This window comes from Macadamia integrifolia, unplaced genomic scaffold (assembly GCF_013358625.1).
Source record: "Macadamia integrifolia cultivar HAES 741 unplaced genomic scaffold, SCU_Mint_v3 scaffold3168, whole genome shotgun sequence".
Classification (NCBI taxonomy): domain Eukaryota; kingdom Viridiplantae; phylum Streptophyta; class Magnoliopsida; order Proteales; family Proteaceae; genus Macadamia; species Macadamia integrifolia.
The window spans coordinates 1-10,444 of record NW_024869262.1 but is presented as its reverse complement, the minus strand read 5'-3'; the positions used below and the strand labels follow the sequence as shown (position 1 = coordinate 10,444).

General features: G+C 41.6%; 1 long non-coding RNA gene across 1 annotated transcript; it reads left to right on the top strand.

Annotated features, from left to right (window-relative positions):
• The first annotated feature begins 983 nt into the window (after positions 1-983).
• Positions 984-1,624, top strand: LOC122067852. The gene is made up of 3 exons (XR_006136896.1): positions 984-1,194; positions 1,262-1,330; positions 1,461-1,624. It is a non-coding gene; the product is annotated as an uncharacterized LOC122067852 (long non-coding RNA).
• The last annotated feature ends 8,820 nt before the right edge of the window (positions 1,625-10,444 follow it).

Sequence of the window (10,444 nt, the reverse complement as noted above, 5' to 3'; positions counted from 1 at the left end):
GACTTGAGGGTAAATCCAGGTAACCTTGCACAGATAATCCGCTCCTTCCTTCTATTGGCTGTGGCATAGTGCCTTTTTAGTGACCTCCAAGGTAGAATGGACATCCGTATGGTAGCCCCTTCCGAAATCTTCAAGAGGTAGATTCTTGGGATTGGGCTGGGGCCGCTTATGCATACTTTTTACGGACCTTGGATCTACTATCATACGGAGATCGAGGCCCCAAGGGAGTAGGCTACATTCTCCAGGTGACTTTTTCTTTTTGTTCTCTTTTTTATTTAATATCTAATTGCTTGCATCTCCTTATTTCGATCTTTCAATTCAGCCTTGGTGTTATAAACACCTAGAGATTGTGACCCCCATCCTGAAGGATCCTCAAAGCTCACCCTTCCCCACAACCACAAGATAGGGGGATAGCCAGGTATCGGGGAGTCGGCACCATCCTCTTGGGACCACTGCCCGTTCTATCCTGAGTTGACTTATAGAAGTAAGTCATTTTGGGTATCAAATTTCCTTTTGCATTGTGTGGTACTTACCTCTTCTTGACTTTGTAGGTTAATTGGAGGCCATTTCAACACCTCATATTTCCCAAGCTTGACGAAGCTGCTCAAGCCAAGTACCTAACCGAGAACCGTGTCCTATTTAGAAGCATGCCTAGTACTTAGGAGAGCGCATCACACCTCAGTGGTCCAATCCTGCTGTGCGCTCCACTCCTTTTCTTCCTCGTCCTATTATGCATCATCTGGAGTGTATCCCCGTGAGTCAGGTTGATGGATTGGCTGAAGGAGTATGGGATGACTCCTTCTTAGATCAGGACACAGATCATGGGGCCTTTCTTGAAGAGGAATTGGTCTGTGCCCCTTTCGGTCCTAGAAGGCCACTGGTATGTTTACCCTCTTAAGCATTCTTTTCACATTTCAAATCTTTCTCGTTTTTTTCTTTTGTTGATTGATGTTCTTTTAGTGGAGGGCACGGTCTGTGGGCGCCTCGCCCACTTAGTCACAAGTAGGTGCTTCTACATCCTCCCAAGCCAAGTCTTCTACTAGTGTGAGTGGATCCCTTAGGATGGCCACCATTCCTTTCCATTGTTTCCCAGGTTGGACCTATCCTAATGTGACCCATCCTAGTATCCCTCAGCTCCTGGAGTGTTGACTAGACAGAGACACTACTCTCGGACTACCCCTTCTATTTAACTATGTGAGTATCCAAACATCTCTTGTTTGGTTAATTCTTGATTTCTTTTGACTGACATGCTCTTTCTCAGGTGTCTCCGAAGGTCTATTCTGAGCTCAGGAGAATGCACACGAGTCTTTATGAGGTGGTGGTTGACAAGGTATCATCCTTTTCTTTGTCCTTTTTCTTTGTTTCTTTTCTTGATCATTCTCTATGTTTCCCAAGAAAGGGAGAACAATGTCCTAAGGAGAGAAGCCAACTCTTATTGACAAGAGAATGCCCAAATGCAGATGCAGATTGAGGTTCTCACATAAAGGCTGGAAAGTTTGGCATTAGCATCTACTAGCCTTCCTACTTTCCACAATGACACCGAGCATGGTTCAGATAAGGATCTTGACTTCTAGGGATTTGTTTCAACAATTCCTGTAAACACAAATACATGCATATCTTCCCCCCCATGTTGTTTATTATGTCGCTTTTTTTTCCTTATGCAAAACTTTGCATTTTATGAGTGAAAGTTTATTTTTAGCCTAAAGAAAATCTCTTTTATTCATGCATTAAGTTTTTATTTATTTTTAGGCACGATTAATTCCACAACTTAAGCCTTCAACATGAAACTTCAAATATCATTCCATTTTACTACCAAGTGAAATACATGAAAAGGGAAACAACTTTCCTACCATAGATAGGATAGGTAAGTAACAAGGTGGGGAGATAGTTCTTGGGGTGGGTAAGAGTTTACGAACTCCTCTGGGTCCACTACCTCGAGCCCATATTGTTGGCTGATGTAAGTGGGCAAGTAAAAAGACGTATGAGTCAATCCCATTAACCTGGCATAGTTGTATCCAAGAGGCTTTATTAGAGAATCTTCTTGTGGCCACCATGGGCTCCTCTATACAATATCCTGTGTAGTTCTTCCTTGTAAGTACTCCTCCCAATCAACGATAAGATTGAATTCTAGGACTTCCCTCTTGTCTTGGTAGAAAAGGGCTCTAAATTGGCATCCATTTAACGGCTTGGTTAGCTTTTTCTTCTTAAGTAGCCATATCTGGAAAATAGCAGGACTTCCTTGATAATGATCAAGTCCAAATCTATGGCTATGGCTCATGTCATCTAATCCCTTTAGCATCTCTGCAAGGACCAGAGGGACGATATCTCCTCCTTCCTTCAATTTCTTTACCACTTCTATCAGAACAAGTGGTGCCCCACGTCCGGGAGTTGAGAGAACATGTCGAGCTAACATGCAAAGTAGATAAGCATCTTATGATTTTTGCTGATGGATTCCTCCTAATGATAGACACCGGATGAAGATCCTGGCCACCTTCAAAATTTCAATCTTCCCATATCTGATAAACCACTTCAATTCCTATTTTTCCCATCCAAAGAAGTCCTGAATTTCCTTCGAGTAATCCTTCGTCAAAGATGGTTGGATTGACCTACCCTTGGGTGGAGATAGCATGCAAACTCAGAATTCTTTGAGAGTTGGGCAGATCTCAACCAACCCGAACTGAAATACTTGAAGGTCAGTATCCCAGTGTTGAGGTGCCTGTTGGATTAGATCGTGATGCAATTCCACCCACCAAATTCAATTGAGAATTGACATATTCATGGATTCTAGCAATCATGGTGCCATTATGCTCATGTCCAAGGTCCACTTTCTAAATGTCTCATCCAAAGAGCCCATAACTTATCTTGCAGTTATCACAAGCAAAGAGAAGATGTGATGATTTATCAAAGCATTACTCATTAGCTACTGACACAACCAAGCCTTTACCATTGTTGCATCAAGTTCTTTTTTGACTAATCAAGGTTTGGGGGGTAGAATCCTAGATAAGAATTGAGAGGACCATAGGTGAATGAAAGATACCTTACAATCTTTCATTCCAAATGGTGATTTTCTTGGGGGACACAAACTATGATGATCTTTTTTAGATGCCTTGACTATTAATTTAAGAACCAATTTATTGCCTTTAGATGGTTGAGGCCGCACTTGCACATGTCAAGTTGCCTATGTATCCTTTGAGAGGTATCAGGTCAAGCATAGTTCGGGCTATTCACCCTTTCAGACATAGTATCTCTTGAGTGATCCATATTGACCAATCTGGGTATTTATTCACTATTGTGGTATATGAGTTTTGCAGCTTTCCCAAGTAGAATCTCTTTGATAGTGAATGGGCCACTCCAGTTGGGCCTGAATTTTCCTCTTAGGTCATGAATTGGTGCTCTTTGTTCACAAAGAACAAGCTCACCCTCCTCTATGTGATGGGGCTTCACATTCTTGTTGAAGGCCCTTACCATTCTCAGTTGATATTTTTTCAGATTATCCATGGCCTTCGTACGCCTTTTATCGAGAAATTTGAGCTCGTCATGTCTGGCCTTCACCCATTCTCCTTCAAGTAGCTGACTATCCAGGAGCACTCTCAAGGATGGTACTAGGATTTCCATGGGTAGAACCGCCTCAACCCCATATACCATAGAGAAAGGAGTTGCCCCTATCGAGGATCGCACAAAAGTTCGATATGCCCATAAGGCAAGGGGTAACTTATCCGTCTAATCCTTTTGTGTTTCAGCCATTTTCTGTAGGATGACCTGATGTTCTTGTTAATTGCTTCAACTACCCCATTCGTCTGTGGCCTGTAAGTGGTAAAGCGATGCCTTCTGATATTGAATTTTGTGTAGAACTTATCAGTCTTGCCCTAGAAATGGAATCCCTGATCTGATAACAACTCTTGAGACACTCCATATCTCCAAATGATGCTTTCTTGGATGAATTTTGCTACCTTAGTAGATATGAGTACTGCATAGGATTGAGTTTCTACCCACTTTGTAAAATAATCAATGGCTATGAAGATGAACTCGTGACCATTGGATGCTTTATGGTTAACCTTCCCTATGATATCAATTCCCTAAGTGGAGAATAGCGAAGGAGAATTGAGAAAATGCAACTTCGTTAGCGGGATATGTATGATATTGGCAAATATCTGGTCTTTGTGGCATTTCTTGACAATGTCCATGCAATCTGCTTTCATTGTGTTCCAATAATAACCCAGCTTGGATCTTATTAACTAGCACGTTGGCATTCATGTGGGGTCCAGAAAGGCCTTGATGAATTTCCTCTATGATGGTTGTCGCTTGTTCTTCATCAACACACAACAACTGCATTCCATCATAGGATCTCTTGTATAACAAGTCTCCTTGAAGGATAAATTGGGTGGCATATCTCCTTAGAAATTTCTTTTCTCTTTCAGCTACTTTAATTAGGTACTTTCTTTCCCTGATGAAATTCACTATGTGAGCAAACCAAAACTAACCATCTATAGTGAGAGAGTTCACCGAATTCTGATAAATGGGCCTGCTTCGTTGTTTGACTAAGAATGGTCGAACCATAACTATAAAGTTACATTCTACTATGGAAGCCAAGGTTGCAAGGCATCAGCAAGCCGGTTGTTGTCCCTTAGTAAGTATTCTAACGAGATCTTCTCAAAGTATCCAATCACTTCTTCCAGATGTTCTTGATGCGGCTTTAGCTTCTAATCTTTGGTCTTCCACTTTCCTTGCGTTGGATAGATGATGATGGATGTATCACCGTATACTTAGATCCTTTTTCCACAATGGTTAAGGCAATTTCGAGTCCCAAGGCATATGCTTTATATTCAGCAATGTTGTTGGTACAAGGGAAGTCGAGGCGGAATGATGAAGGCAAATAAAGGCCGTCAAGAGTGACAAACAATATTCTCGTACCACACCCCTTTTAATTAGCTGCTTCATCAAAGAACAACTTCCATTCATTAGCTATGTCTTCTTCTTCTATTGTTGCGTTCTCTTCATCTAGGAAGTCATCATCCAGGGCTCTTCCATCTTCGCTGGGGTGGGCAACCATATGGTAGGCTATAGTTTGCCCCTTGATATATTTTTGAGCAATATAAGTGATGCCAACTTCTGATAGCAATAAAAACCATCGAGCAATTCTTCCTATTAGAGCCGATTTCTCAAAGATGTACTTGATTGGATCCATCCTTGAGTCAAATGTACTAGATAAGCTACCATATAATGTTGCAACCTCTTCGTTGCCCAAATCAATGTAGCACAGGTTCTTTCCAAAGACGTGTATCATGGTTCAGACTCCAAGACCTTCTTTCTGAGGTGGTACATGGCATGCTCCACCCCCTTTTCTGTCTCTTTTTGTGTTAGTAGCAAGCCCATGAAATACTCCCCCACTGATAAGTACAACAGAAGTGGTTCTTCTTCCACCGGTAGTGTCAATACTGGTGGGTTCATAAGATATCCTTTGATCTTATAAAAAGCATGTTGGCATTGGTCATTCCATTATATGGGCTAATCTTTCTTCAGCAACTTAAAGATTGGTTCGCAGATCGTAGTCAACTGAGCTATGAATCTATTGATATACTGGATATGACCCAAAAATTCTCGTATATGCTTCTCAGTGTGAGGTTTGGGCATTTCTTGGATTGCTTTGATCTTGATAGGGTTGACTTCGATGCCCCTTTCACTTACCAAGAATCCCAACAAATTTCCTTTCATTGCCCCGAATACACACTTTTGAGGATTCAACTTTAGCAGATACTTCTTGATTCTTTCAAAGAATCGTCTTAATGTGGAAATATGCCCCTGTTGATCCTTTGACTTCACTATCATGTCATCCATGTAGACTTCTACATCTTTTTTCATCATATCATGCAATATGGCTGTGGCTGCTCTTTGATAAGTTGCCAAACCGTTCTTTAGTCCAAATGGCATCATCACCTTGTAACAATATGTTCCCCATGGAGTGGTGAAGGATGTCTTCTCATGATCTTCTGGGTGCATACTCACTTGGTTGTATCCCGAGAATCCATTCATAAATGATAACAAGGCATGCCTTGCTATGTTGTCCACCAATACATCAATGTGAGGTAATGGGAATTCATCTTTAGGGCTTACCTTGTAAAGATCTCGAAAGTCCATGCACATTTGTACCTTGCCATCTTTTTTTGGCACCGGTACAATGTTGGCCAACCATTGGGGGTATTTTACCACTTGTAGAAATCCCGCATTCTACTTCTTTACAACTTCTTCTCTGATCTATTCACTCCATTCTGAATGCATCTTTCTGAGCTTCTGTTTGACCACCTTTGCCCTAGGGTAGGTTGACAAGTGGTGTTGCACGATGTTGGGGTCTATACCAGGCATATCCTCATACGACCTAGCAAAGATTTTAGAGAACTCTTTTAGAAGACTAATCATCTGTCCTGGTTCTTTTCCATCTAGGGTAGTGCCAATTTTTACCTCTCAAAGGCATTGGTCAGTTCCTAGATTAATAACTCGGGTATCCCCATGGATGGGTTGGGCTTTCCTTAGTTTGCACTATTTTATTAACTTTTGATATTTATTAAGATCATCATCAGAAAAAGGAGGCAAGTCATACTCAGAATTAGAAATTTCATTCATGAAAGGAGTAACAGACTCGATATACATGGACTCTGGACCCTCTTCGAAAGGGGAGGCCTACACACAATCATAAATGGAAGGCTCAATAAGACTCAACTATAGACTTGACGACTACTTAATGATTTTGTCAGTGATATTCAGATTAGTTGACTCAGAAGCATGAGAAAACTTGAAGTTCTCTCCAATGCTTGTCCAGTTCAGGAGGGTCAATGGCTTGATGGATGAGTAGATGCGGCAAAGGACCTTCTTCTTCTTCCAGAAAAGTCACAGCTATCTCTTCATTGGTGCTGATATCATATACTTGTTTCTTCACAAAGACAAGCTAATCCAACTCATATTCCCTAAAGACGAACTTCTTGATGGGTGAGGATTGGTGAAGACTGCTTAATCCTCTTTCTATAAAGTCCAACTTTTCAAGCCTACTAATTGAGGCCATCCCTGCTCCTTGGTCACATTTCTAACCAAGATCATGGGTCTTTCCGTTGCAGTTGATATGGGCACAGTGTATGTAGACCATCATTCTTTGTGCTCTTCTTTGCTTTGCATACACACTCCTTCCTCGAAAGGGTCTAGGTTTGTTCTCATATAGCTCCTAAGCTTGTGGCTTTTATAAAAAGGAGCAGCTATGATTTTTCAGATCTGTGGGAAGTTACAAACTTTGGATGAGTCTTATCTTCTTTTTCCATTCCCTTTTTCAACAGTACTCGGGGACTTGGCCATTCCTTTGACTGGATCAGTGTTGTGGGGTTGTTAGAGGAGAACCCATCTTTAATCAGTGCTACTTCCACTATTCTAGTGATGTAGTTGTCCTGTTCGCTTTCCTTGGCTTGTTGTTGTTTTACCTCATGAGTTACCCAATCGAACTCATCCTAAAAGAGTACCTCGAATCCTGATTGCATCTTTGCAGCGTTTTCATCAAACCATGGCTCAATGTTTCCACAAAAGGGAAAATCCTCTCCTTCCCTTACGAAGTACCCGTTGAGAGTGGGGTAATAAGAGGCGGATATTTTCCTAGTCATCTTTAGTACCTTCTGCCCTCTGCTACCATTCTTGCTTCTTGGTTTAGGGGTTTGAGGAATGTACCCAAGACCACTCCTTCCTTTCCTAACCACCGGAGTAGGTAATTTTGACACACCTTGATGATACTTTCCTAATCCCATCCCTAGAAAGTTTTGTATGTTCCTCATCATTTGGTTCATCGGAGGGCTCTATATAGCTTCATAGTTAGCTAGAATCTTTTCATCTGGCATTTCCTTGGCAAGCGCTGCATAAGTTTCCTCTATTTCAAAACCACTAAGTTGAACTTCCTGATCTGGTTCTTCTCCATTTTCAATATTGGCTAAGGTGTTCACCACTTTGGGATCTCCGGCTATTGTAATCACCTTTCATTCATAAATAAATTTCATTTTCTGATGGAGACTAGAGGATATTGTCTTCGTATAATGCAGCCAAGGCCTTTCCAAGAGCATGTTGAAAGATGCTAGTATATCAATGATCTAAGAATCAATATCAAACTTCATCGGGCTAATTATTACGACGATGGCGAGGATGCCAAGGATTTTCCTCTTGGTGTTGTCATATGCCCATATGGTTTGGTTTGATGGCCTCATCTCTTCCAGGTTGATGCTAATATTCTTTGCCTATCTTAAGGGTAGAACATCCAAAGCAAACCCATTGTCAATGAGAACGTAAGGAACCACCTTGTCAAGACATTCTACCGTGATGTGTAGAGCTCTGTTGTGCTAGGCTCCTTTAGGGAGTCTAGAGTCTAAGAACATCAATGATTGTACTGCATATGTTACCCCTACTATGTGTGAGAGATGCATCGGATCTATCTCAATCGGTACTTGCACATAGGTGAGGGACTTCAAGACTGCTTCACAGTGTGTGGGGGAGGCCATCAATAATCCCCAAATTAAGATATTAGCCTGTGCTTTCTTGAACTAAGCCAAGGCCAGATTCTCTAGTTCTTTCTTCAAGCCACTAGTTCTAGCCTCCTAAGTCCTTGACTATTCTACTGCTAGGGCCTTGCCCTTGTAGTCTCTTCCACTTTGGGTCTCCATCACATTGACAGGTCTCTTGATAATAATCTCTGTGGGATAGCAATCTTCATCATCGCTGTTTGTTATGGTAACTATCCCTACTATAGGTTCATCCTCTTCTTCCGATTCTTCTTCCCTACTTGGGGTGGGAAGTTGATGTCCTCCACAAATATCCAGAGCCCTGGCTCGCACTTTCTTGACCACATTGGAAAGCCGTGCAAATGCTGTATCCACACATTTCTACAAGTGTGGCATGTCCCCTTATTTTTTCAAGGATTCTCAACTGCTTGGTGTAGTAGTGTTCACTGATGTTTATTTCACCTAACATTTGATCGATCTCATCAGCCTTGAGTTTTATGTCAACCAAACGATTGTAGACATAACCCATGTGTTCTGCTATAGGGTTTGCTTCACCTTCAAAAGTGATCTCATATCCTTCATTATCTTCTAAATCTGATGCCGAATCTTCTCCTTCCATGTGAATTGTGGGTGCCGGCTGAATAGCATTTGTGGGATCAACCATCAGGTTATCCTCACCAATTGTATATATAGAATATCCTCCTGGATCCCTGGGTGAATAGTACCCTAATTCATCATCTTCATTATTATCCCATGGTCCCTGGTAGTCATCCCAGTCCTAGTACTCATCATCAACTTGAGAATTAAAGTCATCTCAATCATTATCATCTTCACTCTCATCCGTATCGTCGTCATCATCATCTTCTTCTTCACTAATTTTCCCCTCACTTGATTATTCATCAGATTCCTCCTGACTATCAAATTCTCCCGCATGCAAATGTTCATAGGGTTCTGAGCATATGGATCGAAATATTTATATAGGGCCAGACTTGACTTTATTGGCTCGAAGTCTGATTAGACCAGGTTCATCATCTTCTGTGTCACTCCCCATGTGGATGAGGGAGGTGTGCTCTTTGATTTTCTCCCCTATTGCTAATGGTGTTACTGCTCTGAGAAGATCATCTATAATCTCTTCAGTCATCTCTAGATTGTCCTTTGGAGATATGGTTGTCTGAATTAGAGAGGTGGGATCACCATCATGGCCCTCTTCTAAAGCATTCACTGATCCTATTGATGAGGTCATCTTTAGGGAATCTGGCAGTGCAAGCATATCCTTTCAACTATACCCGTCCATCCATCCTTCTTTTGGGTTATACACCTACCTTGAGAATGGGATTGGTATGAGGGTGACGAGGGATATGAGGCGAGGTGATATGAAGGTGATGTGACATAAGAAATGGGGTATCGTGAGGAAGATAGGAGTGATACGATGATGAGGTCCCTTCTCCTTGATGGTGTGGTGAAGGTTGATATGGTGGAGGTTGGTGGTATAGTGGAGGTTGGTAATATAGTGAAGGTTGGAGGTATGGGACATTGATGAGGAAGGATGAATGGCGGGTGCTTGATCTTTTAATTCTTCTTCTGATGGCTCTTCTCTTTTGGGAGTCCTCCAAACTTTGGCCCTTTCACCCATGACTTTCCGGTAAGCTCGGGAATTCATGTAATTCTTCCGAGTCAGGATATAGTGAGTTGAGTGGGATCACTCTCTGTTACTTATTCGTCTAGGTTATTCACATGATTATAGAACATGGGAAGAAAAAAGTGCTAATCTGACTAATACATGTAAACGGCCTTCTGAAAGGAGTCGCACTCCCTTTGACAAGCATCTTTAATGAAGCCAATGATGTGCCCTACAAATTCTGGAGGTAGGGACAATATTTACACAAACAGGAATTTTTTCCTCCATTCAACATGCCTCTCCTCAT